The 18031-nt window shown below is 56.4% G+C and overlaps 1 protein-coding gene across 5 annotated transcripts in view; it reads right to left on the bottom strand.

The window, feature by feature from the left end:
* The window catches only part of GNB1 (G protein subunit beta 1), a 79489-nt gene that overhangs the window by 38917 nt on the left and 22541 nt on the right, over positions 1-18031 (bottom strand). The window lies entirely within an intron of this gene.

Here is an 18031-nt window from a genome sequence, read left to right as displayed (position 1 = left end):
GACACGGCCGTGAGCAAAGTGGAAGTTCTCTCCTCCCTTCAGAGAGAGTACAGCCTTCTTTGATGGCCCTTTCTTTCCTGAGATCCTCCGTGTAGGATATTTTTTGCGACAGTCTTGGCTTTCCATACCTGAAATGCTCTCACAGGCCTTTCAGCCAGACCAGGAAGCCTTAAGGTGGTATCAACCTCTTAAAAATCCCTTAGACGTGCCTCACGGTAAATATATCTTGAATTAACGGAAAAGCAGGAGAGTAGGGGTTAGAATCCTGTTACTAGAGGGGCCAGCGCTACGGGCGCCAGTTCAAGTTCCAGCTGCTCCATTTCTGATCTAGCTGTGGCCTGGGAAAGCAGTGGAGGACGGCCCAAGTCCCTGGGCCCCTGCACCCGCGTGGGAGATCTGGAAGAAGCTCCTGGCTCCTGGCTTCAGATCGGCTCAGCCCTGGCCATTGCAGCCAATTGGGGAGTGAACCAGTGGATGGAAGACCTCTCTCTCTCTCTCTCCTCCTGCCTCTCCTTCTCTCTCTTTGTTAACTCTTTCAAATAATTAAATAAATCTTAACAAAAGCCCACACTCACATAGTCACACCAAGCCAAGACTGCCTCAGTGAGAAAAGGAATTCTCAGCACTCACCCAGCAAAGTGTTCGCCCTGAGACTCGCTGACGTGCACACAGCACCGACTGTCAGGTAGAAAGTCAGTTATGAGCTTACGCGCGTGTGACATAAAGGCCTAAAGAGAAGACATCTATGTCCAGCACATGCATCTGCATCTCAAAGTCATCCTGACAGTGTTTCAGGGGCAGCCTGGTATTCACATCCTGCCCTGCCCCCTTCCACCTGACAACCTGCCAGGTGGAGGTCCCCGCCCCTTCTGCCTGACAAACCTTCCACAATCTCCCAGGTGCAGCCCAGTCTCTGCATCTCAAACACCCTGCTCTGATCCCCATTCTCTAGGGGGTCCTGCTCACCCTTCCTCTGAACCCAGGATGGCGCCAGCGAGGCTTCCTCCTGTCTGATACCTTCAGGGAAAAACTCAGATAGGAGCTTCTTACTATTTACAGCCATAAAGTCCTTTGTTTCAGGGGGAGATGTGTGAAGACAGAGACCCATCTCCTTAACCCCCCCCCCCCCCCCCGGCCTCAACCGGACTGTGCGCTCAGCCCTCTGCCTCTCTGCTGAGCCGCCCGCCTGGTCTGGCCAGGTGTACTCTCTCCACTCAACCATGTAACCTCACTCCTTCCTCGCCCCCCCCCCCAGTCCGAGCGACTGCACCCTTTCCCAGGTCCTGTCTGGAGAGGTGCCCATCCGTCTTTACGGATGTCCCTTCCCTAATAAACCTTGCTATTTTACCTCCCACTACTCTCTGTCTCACGCCTGAATTCTTTCTTGCGCGAAGACAAGAGCCCTGCAGTTTCTCCGGTAACAGCTGGAGCTGGGCCAATCCGAAGCCAGGAGCTTCCTGCAGCTCTCCGGGTGCACGCAGGGACCCAGGCTCTTGAGCCGCCCTCCGCTGCTTTCCCAGGCACACCAGCAGGGAGCCGGATAGGAAGTGGAGCAGCCAGGACTCAAACCGGCGCCGACATGGCTGGCCTGTGCTGTAGGAAGCACCTTTGCCCACTGTGCCACAATGCCGGCCCCTGGCGGCGTCCTACCCCGACCCGGACTGTGCCACTGCGAGCGGAAGGTAGGGAGACGCACCCGGTGACCGTGAGCGTCCTCTGTGGAAGCAGGCGGCTCGAACCTTGTTGGTGACTTGGGCCGCGCACGAGGCGCTGGACACGGGAAAGAGCGATCTAGGATGCAGCTTTCTGATTCATGTTTTAAAATCTCTTTCTCTTTTCAAAGGGAAAGTTTATTAATGGGGGAAATCTAACAGGCTGGAGGAAAGGGGCGAAGACGGGGGGAGCGAGTGAGCGAGAGCAGGTGTGCAGGAAGCAAACTCTGTTATACCCTGGCCTGGGTGACCTGTGTCTCACCTTGAAGCATTGCTGTGTGGAGGACTTATCAGGATACTTATGACCACCATAAACCAGGCATTCCTAACGTGGCCATTGTTGCCCCCTAGGGGACATCTGGTGGCTTTTACAGCCGGGGAAGGGGCTGTGTTTGCTGCTGACAGAACCCTGCAGAAGCCCGCAACAGACAACACCCCAGCACCCCCACCTCAGAGAGCGACAGGACAGGCAGCCCCCCAGCAGACAGCCCAGTGGGATGCTGCTGCCTCACGTGTGTGGGGCCTTCCCTGGGGGAGGGGTAGTGTACATTTGCTGATTTCTGATTGTTTTCCAGCTTTGCTTCCATAGCCTCTATTTTTTTTTTTTTGACAGGCAGAGTGGACAGTGAGAGAGAGACAGAGAGAAAGGTCTTCCTTTGCCATTGGTTCACCCTCCAATGGCCGCCGCGGCCGGCGCACCGCGCTGATCCGAGGCCAGGAGCCAGGTGCTTCTTCTGGTCTTCCATGGGGTGCAGGGCCCAAGCACTTGGGCCATCCTCCACTGTATTCCCTGGCCACAGCAGAGAGCTGGCCTGGAAGAGGGGCAACCGGGACAGAATCTGGTGCCCCGACCGGGACTAGAACCCGGTGTGCCAGCGCCGCAAGGCGGAGGATTAGCCTAGTGAGCCGCGGCGCCGGCCCCATGGCCTCTATTTTAAAGCTTCTATTATTTGAGGAGGGGGCACTCTCAGCACTGGGCACCCTCCATGCTTCTGACTGCTGGGCTGCTGAAGTTGGGAGCAGGGAGGTCTGTCCGCGTCTCCAGTGTGCGTAGCAGGCACCCGGCCGCTTCAGCCATCGCTGCTGCCTCTGCACGCGGGAAGCTGGGCCGGAGCGGGGCGAGCATCCAGCCCTGGCCCTGGCCCTGGCGCTGGCCCTGGCCCTGGCCCTGGCCCTGGCGCTGGCCCTGGCCCTGGTGCAGGCTCCCGGCGGAGCCTTAGCCAGCAGGGCCCACACTCAGCCAAGCCTTTTTTTCCTCAGGTGAAATTGCTGCAACATTAAGTTAAGCGTCTTTAGGTGACCGACTCCGTGGTCCTCACATAGTCAGTATCCTGTGGCTGCCACCTCTGCCTGACTCCTCTCCCCAGAAGGAAGCCCTGCGCCCATTAACCTGTCACTCATCACGGGCGCCACCCCCGCGTGCTGTCTCCTAGCACGTCCGTGCTTGACCCCTTGTATTTCTGAGTAGCGTGCCTGTGTGTGGCGTTTCATTGGTCCCCTTCTGGCCAGTGGATGCTGAGGCCCTGTGTCTTTATTAGGGAAGGGACATCCGTAAGGATGGATGGACACCTCTCCAGACAGAGCCTGAGAGACTGGGGGGTGGGGTGGGGTGGAGGTTACATGGTTGAGTGGAGAGAGTACACCTGGGCAGGCGGGCGGGCGGCTCAGCAGAGAGGCAGAGGGCTGAGCGCGCAGGGGGTTTTTAAGGAGATGGGTCTTGCTTCCCCACCTCTGCTCCTCTTGGAACTAAGGGCTTTTTGGATGTAAATAGCTGAAGGTATCAGACAGGAGGAAGCCTAGCTGGCGCCATCCTGGGTTCAGAGGAAGGGTGAGCAGGACCCCCTAGAGAATGGGGATCCGGAGCAGGGTGTTTGAGATGCAGAGACTGGGCTGCACCTGGGAGATTGTGGAAGGTTTGTCAGGCAGAAGGGGCGGGGACCTCCACCTGGCAGGTTATCAGGTGGAAGGGGGCAGGGCAGGATGCGAATACCGGGCTGCCCCTGAAACACTGTCAGGATGACTTTGAGATGCAGATGCATGTGCTGGACATAGATGTCTTCTCTTTAGGCCTTTATGTCACACACACGTAAGCTCATAACTGACTTTCTACCTAACGTAGCCACGGTGACCGTTTGGGTCCCCAGCCCCGTAACTCTACCTGTCAAATAAATAAATAAATAAATCTAAATCTTTAAAAAAACAAAAACAGCAACAACAAAAACAGGATGCTTGTGGGGAGCAACTCGGACTAGACTAAGTTACTGGAATTAAGACTTATTCTATGCATCTGCTCTCCCACAATATGGCGCTGGGAGAGGAGAAAACAGCTTCTACGCAGCTGCCTCTTGCCAACTTGAGTGATGACTTCCAGGAGCTGATCCTGCTCCTGATTGGAGGAGAGCAGCGTACTCGGCGTGTGGGTAGCAGAGTTGGGATTGGCGGAGGAGGACTATAAAGGAGGAGAGAGACAACATGCACCAGGAACATCTAAGGGGAACATCTAAGGGGAACACCTGTGCAGCCCCCGAGAGAGCCGGCCGGCGGTGTGCCGCTCCCCTGCGGAAGTGGGGAAAGTGGCCAGGGGGAACCGCTCTTCCACGGAGGTGGAAGGGACAGTAGCCAACCCGGGAAGAACCAGCAGCAAACCCGGGGAGGGCCGAGCAGACAAAAGAACAGCGCAGGGTCCTGTGTCGTTCCTCCACGAAGAGGGGGAGCGACAGATGCTGACAGCGTGTGGACACGTGAAGAGCAGTCTAGGCTCATTCCTGGGCAAAACCAAGATCCAAATACCAGACCATTCCCTGACCACGTGCCCAGAGAACTCGGTACCAAGGACAAGACCCCAGCCCAGCGGTGAAGTGCTCTCAGAGCAGCAGCCGGCTCACGTGGCTACACCGCCTGCAGGCAGAAGGCCGAGGCACAGCAGCCTGTCCACTGGCTCTGGAGCCAGCAGGGGGCAGGCAGCTGAGGAAGAGGCCCCAGGGCGACTCTGAACCCGACAAGAAGCCAGGTGGACACAACTTCCCGAAACTGTCTACTGAATCTTTGCAGAAAGCAGCTCTTCAGGGAAGCTGGAGGAAGTAAAAAGGCTAAGTTTGTCGAAATTTAAATATTGTAAACTCAAATCAAAGATCTGAAAACACAAGTTCATCATCAAATCCATGAGCACACCGAGTTATACACAAACCAGTGACTCCTTACCCCCCTGATGACAAAGCTCGGAGAACCTCGGTGCACGGCCAGGCGGTGGCGTGCTGCAAGCCTGCGCCCCGCTGCCCACTGGGCTCTGGACCAGCCAGCACACACACCGTGCAAAGCTTCCAGACCACAGCTTCCTGGCCAGCACGGTGTCGGGTTGCTCCTGCCTGGCCTCTAGTCTGACTCCCTGGCTTTCCCTGGGCCAAACCCTCTGAACACTCATTCATGCAACAATACTTCCTAGTGCCTAGATGTGAACACTCATTCATGCAACAAGCACTTCTTAATGCCTAGATGTGAGACACGGACGTTAGCACTCACGATCAGCCTCACAGTCCAGTGGAGAAAGCATGGGAAATTAGCCTACGATGTAAACAAAGCAGAACTGGACCAATGCAAATTAAGCCAATAAAATGCAGGATGGGCTGGTTTCACAGAGCCCTCGTGATTCCAGGAAAGCCTTGGAGAGAACAGCACTCAGAGGCTCAGGCTGTGTCCTCTGATGGACAAGAGGACAGGGCACAGCACAGGTTTCATGACAAGTCCAGGGCAGAAGGGCCACTTAGCAGAAGGTGCTGCAAGTGGTGCCAAGACAAAAGTGACTGTGGGCACCACACCTCCCTCAGCAAGCCGGTCCACACTCAGGACAGTACTAGGTCAGAGTCTTCAGGGACTACTACTCAAAGATGGGACTGCTATGTAAAAAGATCAGGTGCCGGGACGGCGCCGAGGCACACTTGGTTAATCCTCCGCCTGCGGCATCGGCATCCCATATGGGTGCCGGGTTCTAGTCCTGGTTGCTCCTCTTCCAGTCCAGCTCTCTCCTGTGGCCCGGGAGGACAGTGGAGGATGGCCCGAGTGTTTGGGCCCTGCACCCACATGGGAGACCAGGAGGAAGCACCCGGCTCCTGGCTTCGGATTGGCACAGTGCCAGCCATGGCGGCCATTTGGGGAGTGAACCAATGGAAGGAAGACCTTTCTCTCCGTCTCTCTCTCTCACTGTCTGTAACTCTAGCTGTCGAATAAATAAATAAAATCTTTTTTTTTTTTTTTTTTTTAAAGATCAGGTGCCAAGGCCAGTGCTGTGGTGTAGCAGGTAAGGCCACTGCCTGAGTGCTGGCATCCCATATGTGTGTCAGTTCAAGTCCCGGCTACTCCACTTCCAGTCCAGCTCGCTGCTACGGCCTCAGAAAGCAGAAGATGGCCCAAGACCTTGGGCCTCTGCACCCACGTGGAAGACCCAGAAGAAGCTCCTGGCTCCTGATTGGCCCAGCTCTGGCCATTGCAGCCATCTGGGGAGTGAAGCAGCGGATGGAAGACCTCTCTCTCTTTCTGCCTCTGTGTAACTCTACCTTCAAATAAATATATAAATCTTAGAAAAAAAAAAAAAAAAAAGGGCAAGTGTGAAGGGACAGCATATGGAGAAGAAGTTAGGGTGCCTACATCCCATGTGGGAATGCCTGGTTCAAGTCCCAGCTCTGCACCCAACTCCTATATGGGGTCAGCACCATGGCTCACTTGGTTAATCCTCCGCCTGCGGCGCCAGCATCCCATATGGGCGCCGGGTTCTAGTCCCGATTGCTCCTCTTCCAGTCCAGCTCTCTTCTGTGGCCGGGGCGGGGGCGGGGGACAGGCAGTGGAGGATGGCCCAAGTGCTTGGGTCCTGCACCCGCATGGGAGACCAGGAGGAAGCACCTGGCTTCCTGGCTTCGGATCGGCGCAGTGCGCTGGCCGTGGCAGCCATTTGGGGGGTGAACCAATGGAAGGAAGACCTTTCTCTCTGTCTCTCTCCCTCTCATTGTCTAACTCTGCCTGTCAAAATAAAAAAAATTTTTTTTAAACCATGTATTTAAAAAGATATTTAACTTTAATTCATGTATTTATTTCTCAGTCTTACTGAAGGCTTTTCCATTTGCTCTTTCAGAGATCAACTTTTAGTTTATTTTTTTATTTCCGCCCCTCGCAGTGCTCACGCCAGACCTGAGCCACAGCGCACTCAGCTGTGTGTGGAGCTGCTCTAAGACTGTGTGTTGTTTAAGCCTCACAACAATTCAGCAGGTGAGCTTCCTGAGCACGCCCCGGTGCACCAAACTAGACTGCAAAGCGAAACGGAAACACACACACACACACACACACAGGTGAGACTGTTCTAACGCACAGAGACTCAGCCATCCTCACGTTCCAGACGCCTCTCTGGACTGGGTCCCTGAGGAAGCCGGGGGCAGGCGCTGCTGGCCCCCAGCCCGCGAGCCCACAGGAGGGAATCTGACACAGCGGCTGAGTCTCCTGGACACCTGCACCCTACAGAGCGCCTGGGGTTGAGCCCCTCCCCCACGATGAACCCAGTTTCCTGCTGATGTGCACCCTAGGAGGCGGCAGGTGGTGGCTCAAGCACTTGGGTCCCTGTCACCCGTGAAGGAGACCCAGAGTCCAGTCTGAGCCCCCAGCTCTGGCCTAGCCCCAGCTGTCACAGGCACTGGAAAGAGAACCAGTGTCACCACACTTTTCAAATAAACGAAGACTTTGGAAAAAAGTCTTCCTCCCATCTCCCCCGTCAACTGCTCTCCTTCCCGCGTCCTTTCCACCCATTCCCACTTTTCTTTCAGCCTGGGCTGTGAACAAGGGCTGGCCCTGGGGAGGCTCCGGTCAACTTACAGACAACCGTTCCAAGTGCTGTGCTTCCATCAACCGCGCAGGCTGGGACGGTGTGCTGGCTTCTGTGGGCACTGACACTGCACACAGCCTGGCCCCTGCACTACAACTACAGCTGGCCAAGCAAACACCGCCCCCCAGCACGGAAACTGAGCGGAGCAGAGCAGCCACAGCACAACACAGGCAGGGCCGCCAGCCGCACCCACCCGGCCTCGTCCCTCCAGGCCTCACTGTTCTCTTCTTACCCTAGAACCTCACTTGATTTGTTTCTTGCAAGCAAGGGACCTAATGAAATTATTTACAGGGCCAGCACTGCGGCGTAGCGGGCAAAGTCGTCACCTGCAGTGTCGGCATCCCATACGGCGCCCATAAGAGTCCCGGCTGCTCCACTTCCAATCCAGCTCCCTGCTGTGGCCTGGGAGAGCAGTGGAGGACGGCCCAAGTGCTTGGGCCCCTGCACCCACGTGGGAGACCCGGAAGAAGCTGCTGGCTCCTGGTCAGCTCATCTCCAGCTGTTGTAGCCATTTGGGGAATGAATCAGGGAATGGAAGACACGCCCACCCCCCACCCCCCTCCCCGCAACTCTGCCTTTCAAATAAATAAATAAATCTTTAAACAAAATTAACAAGAAAAGAGGGAAGAAGTGATTCACCCACCCACACCCGTGCCAGCAGCAGGTGCCCTGCAGCCACTGCCCAGATGCCAGGCACAGACACGTGCAGCAGGGCTCTCACGTCCATGTCTCTCCTCCTCTCAGCTGAGTCTCTGTGCCCAGGGTCCACCCCAAGAGCTCCCACCTCACGACGGCAATACCAGACCTGTCCTCCCCGTCAGTCTACCACACCGACACGCCCCGTGCTCAGCCATGGCCTCTGTGATCCCTCCAACTGGTCTCAAGGAGGCTACTCCTCTGCAGTTCGCCCACCTCAGCCATCTGCTCCTGGGGATTCCCGCTCTCTAGCACACGGGGGTTCCTTACGCACAGCAGTGGTCTGAGTTCAGGCCCCTCTTGTCTGCCTGGGAAGTTAGCATCCCTTCCCTGTTCACCGGGCTGACAGCCTCACCAGACCCCCAACACACTCAGGACTTCCCTTCTACCCTGGTGCCACTCCGTGCAACCAATGCCCCCACGCCCTGTACCCCACCCCTGCTGCCAGCCTGCTCCCAGCTCCCCACCCTCACCCCACCTCGTCTCTTCAAGCCCCGGATGTCACTGCCTCATTAGCGCTGCTCAGGGATGGCTCTGACGTGGGGCTCCGGCACGAGAAAATCAAGCTTCGGAGCGCTCTGCCTTACCCACGGCATCCGGGATTCTGCTTCCAGTGTGTGGCTCAGTAAATCCAGGGAGAACCAACCCCCCCCCCCCGCCCCCAGCAACCCAGCACACTGGTCTCTTGAAAGAAATCTTACTTTTGCCTTGAAGAGTGAAGAGACAAGTCATATTTTTCATCTACTTAAGAAGCAGAGAGAGACAGACCCCCCAAATGCCCCCAGTGGTCGGAACTGGGCTGAGCTGAAGCCAGGAGCTGGGCACTCAATCCAGGTAGCAGAAACCCAATCCCAGGACAGTCATCGCGGCGCCACTGCGTCCCAGGGTCTGCAAACCCAGGCACTGAGACCCGGGCCACCGGCATCTCAACTGCTGGGCTTCAACTGCCCGAGAGCACTTGAAAAGCAAAATATTCCGCACAGAGAGAGAAGGGACAAGCTTGCCAAGCGCAGCAGCTGAGGACGTCAGCATCTCACTGCCTGTGACAGCTGCGAGGCACGGAAGGTGCAATGGGCACTGGACGGGACACATCCCAAGGCACCGTGAACCCTGCGTTTACCACCTGGACTCTGAGCTGCACTGCCAGGAACTAGCATGGGCCAGAGTGAAGCAAGTGTGACTGTCTTCCAGGAGTCTGAGTACACAGACGGCCACACCACAGGACAGCCCTGAAGCAGGATCGAAGCTGTGAGCTGTGGATGAAGCACTCACGGTCGACGGCCTCGACACGCGGGCCCACAGTTGTGAGGCTCCCTCCCTCCGACTGCTGACCAGGCTCTCACGTGCTGGGCACTGGAGCTCTGATCTAGGAGCACACACGGCTCTCACCGTGAGAGTTTACTTTCTGGATGAGGGAGGCAGACAGCAAGTGATGTGCCTCATTTTAGCTGGTCAGGTGCCATCCATTGTTAAACGTGAGACTGGGTGGCCGCACAGATGGGACACAAAGGCTCTCTGATGGGGTGCATCTGAGAAGGGTCCCACAGGGAGACTCCGCAGAGGTTAAGTAGGCAATTTGCCCGCTGTTTAGACCCAGCCCTAGCAAACCTGCCACTTCCATCTCTGGATGTGACAGCAAATTAACTGTTATCTCCACTCCTGCAATGTTCAGTCCAACTGCTATCCCTCTCTCTCTCTCTCTTTTTTTTTTTTTTTTTTTTTTTTTTTTGACAGGCAGAGTGGACAGTGAGAGAGAGAGAGAAAGGTCTTCCTCTGCCGTTGGTTCACCCTCCAATGGCCGCCACGGCCGGCGCACCGCGCTGATCTGATGGCAGGAGCCAGGTACTTCTCCTGGTCCTCCATGGGGTGCAGGGCCCAAGCACTTGGGCCATCCTCCACTGTATTCCCTGGCCCACAGCAGAGAGCTGGCCTGGAAGAGGAGTAACCGGGACAGAATCCAGCGCCCCGACCGGGACTAGAACCTGGTGTGCTGGCGCCGCAAGGCGGAGGATTAGCCTAGTGAGCCGCGGCGCCGGCCCCCGCCCAGTATCTTAACATCTGCTCCAAATGCCCACCCTTAGATTGGTTTTTCTTTTTTTTTTTTTTAAGATTTATTTATTTTATTTGAAAGAGAGTTAGAGAGAGGCAAATGGCTGATGCAGCGGCTCACTAGGCTAATTCTCCACCTGCGGCACCGGCACCGCGGGTTCTAGTCCCAGTTGGGGCACTGGATTCTGTCCCGGTTGCCCCTCTTCCAGTCCAGCTCTCTGCTGTGGCCAGGGAGTGCAGTGGAGGATGGCCCAAGTGCTTGGGCCCTGCACCCCATGGGAGACCAGGAGAAGCACCTGGCTCCTGGCTTTGGATGAGCGCAATGCCAGCTATGGCGGCCACTTGGGGGGTGAACCAACGGAAAAAGGAAGACCTTTCTCTCTGTCTCTCTCACTAACTGCCTGTAAAAGAGAGAGAGAGAGAGAGAGAGAGAGAGAGAGAGACAGACAGAGGCGCAGAAGCAGAGAGAGAAAGCTCTTCCACCCGCTGGTTCACTCCCCAGATGGCCACAATGGCCGGAGCTGGGCTGATGCAAAGCCGGGAGCCGGGAGCTTCTTCTGGGTCTCCCACGCAGTTGCGGGGCCCAAGGACTCCATCTGCCATTACTCCTTCCCCAGGCCACAGCAGGGAGCTGGATGGGAATTAGAGCAGCCATATGGGATGCTGCGGGCCAGGGCTTTAACCTGGTGCCCGTATGGGATGCCGACACTGCAGGCGGTGGCTTCACCTGCTACGTCACAGCGCCAGCTCCTGGTTTTCTTTTTCTTCCTTTTTTTCAAAGATTTATTTATTTATTAGTTTGAAAGACAGAGTGGCCAGGGCAGGGAGAGACAGGGAGAGATCTCTCACCTGCTGGTCTTGCCCCAAATGGCTATAGCAGCTAGGGCTGGGCCTCTGAGCTCCTTGAATTTTTAATGACAGATGGTTCTTTGATGAAGGAAGTTTAGTTCACTTGAATACTTGGTAAATGCTTAGTTAGGAAAGAAAGTCTGTGGCCGGCATGGTGCAGCAGGTTAAGCCACTACCTAGTTTGCCAGCATCTCGTATGAGCGCCGGCTCAAGTCCTGGCTGCCCCACTTCCAATTCAGCTCCCTGCAGATGCACCTGGGAAAGCTGTGGGGAGCAACTGAGACTAGACTAAGTTACTGGAATTAAGACTTATTCTATGCATCTGCTCTCCCACAATATGGCGCTGAGAGAAAGAGACCAAACAACCTCTACGCAGCTGCCTCATCAGTTTGACAAGCTGCAGGAGCTGATCCTGCTCCTGATTGGAGGAGAGCAGCGTGCTCGGCGTGTGGGTAGCAGAGTTGGGATTGGTGGAAGAGGACTATAAAGGAGGAGAGAGACAACATGCACCAGGAACATCTAGCTGAAGGAACACCTGAGCAGCCCCCCAGAGAGCTGGCCAGCGGTGTGCCGCTCCTCCGCGGAAGCGGGGAAAGTGGCAGAGGGAGCCGCCCCTCCACGGAGGTGGAGGGGTCGGCAGCCAACCTGGGAAGGACCAGCAGCAAACCCGGGAAGGGCCGAGCAGACGAAAGAACAGCACAGGGTCCTGTGTCCTTCCTCCGCGAATGGGGGAGCGACAGAAAGCAGTGTAAGATGGTCCAAGTGCTGGGCCCTGCACCCACACGGGAGCTCCAGATGCAGTTCCAGGCTCCTGACTTGGCCCAGGCCCAGTCCCGGCATCGACTATTGGGCCATGCGGGGAGTAAACCAGCAGATGGAAGATGGTGCTCTCGAACTGTGCATAGCACTGAAAGTGTCAGTCCAGGCTGGGACACGTGTGTCCTTTGAACCCGTGTCTGTGGCGGTGCTGCTTCCCCGTGGCTCAGCTCTTGCTGTGGTGCCCGCCTTCCTTCCATGTATGGTATCTTGTTTGCTTGCTTGTTTTTTGGTACCAACGAAGTTTAATGAAGAGAGGGATAGCCAGCGCCGCGGCTCATTAGGCTAATCCTCCACCTGCGGCGCCGGCACACCGGGTTCTAGTCCCGGTTGGGGCGCCGGATTCTGTCCCAGTTGCCCCTCTTCCAGGCCAGCTCTCTGCTGTGGCCCGGGAGTGCAGTGGAGGATGGCCCAAGTGCTTGGGCCCTGCACCCCATGGGAGACCAGGAGAAGCACCTGGCTCCTGCCATCAGATCAGCGCGGTGCGCCGGCCGCAGCGCGCCATGGGAAGGTGAACCAACGGCAAAGGAAGACCTTTCTCTCTCTCTCTCACTGTTCACTCTGACTGTCCAAAAAAAAAAAAAAAAAGATACTGTGCGGGACACCCAGATCTCATACCAGAGTCCCTCAGTACAAGTCCTGGCTCCGCTCCCAATCCCAGCTCCCTGCTGATGCACCCCGGGAGGCAGCCGTGATGGCTCAAGTACATGGGCTTCTGCCACCCACATGGGAGACCTGGCTGAGCTCCTGGTTCTGGCTCCTGGCTGCTTCAGGCATCTGGGGGTGAACCAGGGGACAGGAAATCTCTGTCTCAATCACTCTGCTTTTCAAGGAAAAATAAGTTTAAAGACGAATCTCATATTAAGAAAGAAAAGCTATAATGACCAAAATTCCACCCAAGTCATCTTTAATGAGGAACAAAACAAGCACCACCACACAGAACTGTGAACACTGGGTCACTCCCACTGTACTTCTAGGAGCAAAGCTCACCCCAAAGAGACCTCGGTAAAGCAGTGCCCTGATGCTCACCTCTGGGAGTTCTGGGGCAGTGTGGCCCTGCCCAGGGACAGGAAGTGCCGTGTGGACCATGGAGGGAGGTGAGGGGCCCAGCACCACGCCTGGCACTCCCAAGGCAGCTCTGTGAATATCAGCCAGCCAAGGGTGGCGACCAATCATGGAAAAGTCAGTCAGTCTCTCTCTCTCTCTCTCTCTCTCCCCCTGCCTCTCCTTTTCTCTGTGTAACTCTGACTTTCAAATAAATCTTAAAAAGAAAAAAAAAAAGTCTGTTTTAATTATTTTTTTAAAGATTTATTTGTTTACCGAAAGTCAAATTAGAGAGAAGGACAGACAGGGAGAGGTCTTCCATCTGCTGGTTCATTCCCCAGGTGGCCACAATAGTCAGGGCTGAGCCAGACTGGAGCCAGGAGCCAGGAGCTTCATCCTGGTCTCCCACACGGGTAGCAGCGGCCCAAACCCTGAGGTCATCTTCTGCTGCTTTTCCTGGGCTGTTAGCAGGGAGTTGTGCTAGAAGTGGAGCAGCTGGGACTTCGACCAGCGCCCACAGGGGATGCTGGCAGTGCAGGCGGCAGCTTTGCCTGCTACACCACAATGCACCTTCCCCAGTGTGTTAGGGGATGAACTCCAATGTTTCCATAGAAACCCTGCTTTGAACGCTGAGGAAGCCCCTCTGTGGGGCCTGCCAAGGTCTCGCGTGAGTGCCGTCCCATCTCTCTTCCGGTAGCAGACTGCACTGCCATGGCTTCCTTCTGGTTCCCGCAGAGACAGAGAACTTCCTCCCACCAGTCAGGAGCTCCAGTGGGCAGCTCCCTTCTGCAGCACACACGGCAGCCCAGTGCCCACTTCAGACAAAACGTGAGCTGCTGAAGTCCTGGCTCAAAGCCGCACCGCGAGCTCTGCGCTCGGCTCACAGGACACCAGCTGGACAACTGCGAGTGACCAGCTCGAGACGGCTCAGGACTTCAGCAGCAGATGGCGCTATGCCCTTCCCGATGACGTCACATCCTAACAAAGCTGAGCACGCAGTGGTCGCTTTGATAAAAAATAAAGCTCTGCACGAAAGTCAACACTGAACAGGAAAGGAGGGGTGGCGGCCGGAGTGTAACCACGGTTACTTAAGAAAACATAGGACAGTTTCCTTCTATTTGAGGTCCCAGGATATACAACTTGAACTGTTTAGACCTAAGGATTCATCTGGTCTAAGGTCAATGTGAAATGGGAACCTCTGCATTAAGAATCACATCTGGCCTCATGCAGGTGCCGCAGAAGCCAAGAGGGACCGACCCGCAGCAGTGGGGTGGGAGGAGGAAGAGGAGGGAGCTGTGAGAAGAGGTAGAGAGACAGGGTCCAAACCAACCTACCAAGACCACCCCCTGCTCAACACCAACTCCACCTGAAGAGTCTTACCTATCGCTCTCCTGAACTGGAGAGATACACCCGACACTCATCAAGAGTCGGAACTGGGGCCAGCGCTGTGGCATAGTGGGTACAGCTGCCACCCACAGTGCCAGCATCCCATACGGGCGCCGGTTTGAGTCCCGGCTGCTCCACTATGATCCAGCTCTCTGCTGTGGCCTAGGAAAGCGGTAGAAGATGGCCCAAGTCCTCGGGCTCCTGCACCCGTGTGGGAGACCCTGAAGAAGCTCCTGGCTCCCGGCTCCGGATCAGGCCAGCTCTGGCTGGTGCGGCCATTTGAGGAGTGAACCAGTGGATGGACGAGCTCTCACTCTCTCTGCCTCTCTGTAACTCTGCCTTTCGAGCAAATAAATAAATCTTTAAAAAAAAAAAAGTAGGAACTGACTTCCTAACCTTTGTGGCCCAGAACAAAACCCAGCAGGGACTCGGCACCTGGTTTCTGACAGGCGCCCTAGGACAGGCACAGCTCAGACTGAGGGCTGAGCAGGAACGGGAGCAGACCGGGCAGAGCCCAGCAGCCCCGTGTGGTGCCAAGGCCCCAGGAGAGGCTGGAACTGGACCCTGCATGCAGCACAGACAACGCTGGGACACTGGGACACATTTCCGTGGTTATTCTGCCAAAAACGCACAAACCCAAATCCAACAGGGAGGAAGCCCAGAGGCCCACGGTGAGGGTGGTCATCCAGGATCAAGTGGCTGGTCCTTCAAACGCCAAGGGCAAGAAAGACAAGACAGACCGGGAGGAGGCCCAGCCCCGAGGGCAGCATGTGCTCCTGGCTGGGGAGCTGCTTCCTGAGGCGTGAGGGACGGTTAGCACACAGGGGAGAAAGCACTCGGCACCCACGCAAAACCCGCTCATCTCGACACCCCGCCAGGGCCACCATAACACAGGGCTGTGCTCAAGTACAGACTGAAGGGACACACGGAAACCTCAGTGGCAAGGAGGAGAAATGAACGTCACCTTCTCCTCACGCTGCGTAATGCACCCGACGAAAATGCTGCGTGCACCGAGAGCACCTGCCAGGGCCACCTCTCCTCCCCTCCCACCCACAGCTGCCACCCCCAGGCAGGGCGGGCGAGAGCCACCACATGCGCCCCCACCTCTGCAAGAGCCAACCAGGGGGCCAGCGCCGTGCACCGAGAGCACCTGCCAGGGCCACCTCTCCTCCCCTCCTACCCACAGCTGCCACCCCCAGGCAGGGCGGGCGAGAGCCACCACATGTGCCCCCACCTCTGCAAGAGCCAACCAGGGGGCCAGCGCTGGGCATGGCGGGTAAAGCCGCTGCCTGCAGTGCCGGCAGCCCATATGGGCGCTGGTTCAAGTCATGGCTGCTCTACTTCCAATCCAGCTCTCTGCTGTGGCCTGGGAAAGCAGTGGAAGATGGCCCAAGTCCTCAGGCCCCTGCATCCACGTAGGAGACCTGGAAGAAGCTCCTGGCTCCTGATCTACGCAGCTCCGGCCACTGCAGCCACCTGGGGAGGGAATCAGCGGATGGAAGGGCTTGCTCTCTTCTCTCTCTGCCTTTCCTTCTCTCTCTGTGTAACTCTGGCTTTCAAATAAATAAATAAATATTAAGGGGAGGAAAAAAGCCAACCAGGACACTCTTGGCACAGCCCACTGAGACAGGGCTCGCCCTCCAGCTTCTCTTCACGTTGTGTGATCCAAACCAGCTTCTTAAGTCACGGCAGCGGTCTACAGGACTTTGTTGTGACGGAGCTGGAGGGAGTCGGCTCAGCAAACAGAGGAAGGGACTAAGCCGAGCTCGGTGGATTCCTCAGAGAAACGCCAGTGGGGGGTGTGCAGAGCCCACTCACGCACCTGCCCAAGCGCCACAGCTCGGCCAGCAGCACAGGGCATGTGGCACCCAGCGCCGTGAGCTTCAGGGCGCTGAGCAGTGTGCCTGGCATCTGCCCATCAGCTGCCAGGAGCACCGCCACGCTGTGCAACCACGGATGTCTCCAGACACCAAGTGCAGCCCCGACCCCAGTCACCTCCTCCCCCTGGTCGCCAGCACTGAGTGGCGGAGGGTTTCTGACCAATCCAATCAGCGACAGAGCTTTCCCGAGGCGGGGGGCCGGGGGGGACTGGCTACAAACACACAGGAGGGCCACAGGGAATGACAAGGGGGCCAGCATTCAGTCGTGTGCGTTGTGCAATGATTTACTCCCCACTCAGGGTGCCCTGAAGAACCTCACTGGCCAACTCAGGAAAGCGTGGCTGCTGCACTGGGAAGGGACAGACAGGCTGCCCGGGGCACGCACCGCAGTCTGCAGACTTGACAAGCACCTGTGCTGAGACGCCTTTCTGGGGGCTGCGTGCGCAGCGACGAAGCCATCACGCTTCTCTGCACCAGGCAGCCCCTACCTCTACTTCTTCTTCTTCTTTTTATTTATTTATTTATTTTTTTGACAGGCAGAGTTAGACAGTGAGAGAGAGAGAGAGAGACAAAGAGTTATAGACAGTGAGAGAGACAGAGAGAAAGGTCTTCCTTCCGTTGGTTCACCCCCAAATGGCCGCTACGGCCGGAGCTGCGCCGATCTGAAGCCAGGAGCCGGGTACTTCCTCCTGGTCTCCCATGCAGGTGCAGGGCCCAAGCACCTGGGCCATCCTCCACTGCCATCCCGGGCCACAGCAGAGAGCTGGACTGGAAGAAGAGTAACCGAGACAGAATCCGGTGCCCCAGATGGGACTAGAACCTGGGGTGCCAACGCCGCAGGTGGAGGATTAGCCAAGTGAGCCGCGGCACCGGCCCCTACCTCCACTTATACACAGAATATCCCATCATTAGTTTGTATGTCAGCTCCTAATTGATCACAGACACCTTTTTTTTAAGCTTCCTTGTCCTGCAATGCTGGCATCCCATATGGGTGCTGGTTCAGGTGCCAGCTGCTCCACTTCTGATCCAGCTCCCTGCTAATGTGCCTGGGAAAGCAGTGGAAGATGGCCCAAGTCTTCTGGCCCCTGAACCCACCTGAGAGACCCACAGGAAGCTCCTGGTTCCAGCCTGGCCCAGCCCCCGCCGTTGCAGTCATTTGGGGAGTGAATCAGCAGATGGAAGATCTTTCTCTCTCTTTCTGTAACCCCGCCTTTCAAATAAATAAAGTAAATCTTTTTTAAAAAGTTTGCTTGTCCTAACAGCCATAATTCACATTTAAATCATTTATTTGCAAAGCAGAGCGACAGAGAGAAATGGAGACAGACATCAGCCTTCCATCCGACGGTTCACTCCCCAAACGGCCACAACAGCAGGAGCTGGGCAGGTGGAAGTCAGGATTTCCAGCCGGATCTCCCCCACTGCCTCCCAGCGCACACCGGAGCAGGAAACCGGATCAGAAGCAGAGGTGGGACTCAATCCCAGTAGCTCCAACACGGGATGTGGGAATCCTTAACCCACAATTCCCACCCTAACAACAGGAAGCTTTTAAAAACAACAAGACAAAGCGGTCAGAAGGGTGGGTGTGGCCCCTGTCTGCCTGCTTCCTCTGTGGGGAGAGCTCAGCAAGCTGAACGCCCATGGGCAGCTGTTTCTCCCAGACGCTCAGCGGCAAACCTTCGCAGAGAGCCTGGCTGCACTCGAACACCTCATGGACGGACACAGGCGACCAGGACTGG

The sequence above is a fragment of the Oryctolagus cuniculus genome, chromosome 7 (assembly GCF_051225735.1).
Source record: "Oryctolagus cuniculus isolate XC-2025 breed Fujian yellow rabbit chromosome 7, ASM5122573v1, whole genome shotgun sequence".
Taxonomy (NCBI): Eukaryota; Metazoa; Chordata; class Mammalia; order Lagomorpha; family Leporidae; genus Oryctolagus; species Oryctolagus cuniculus.
Note: the sequence above shows the minus strand (reverse complement) of the source record. Positions and strands in the feature narration are given on the sequence as shown.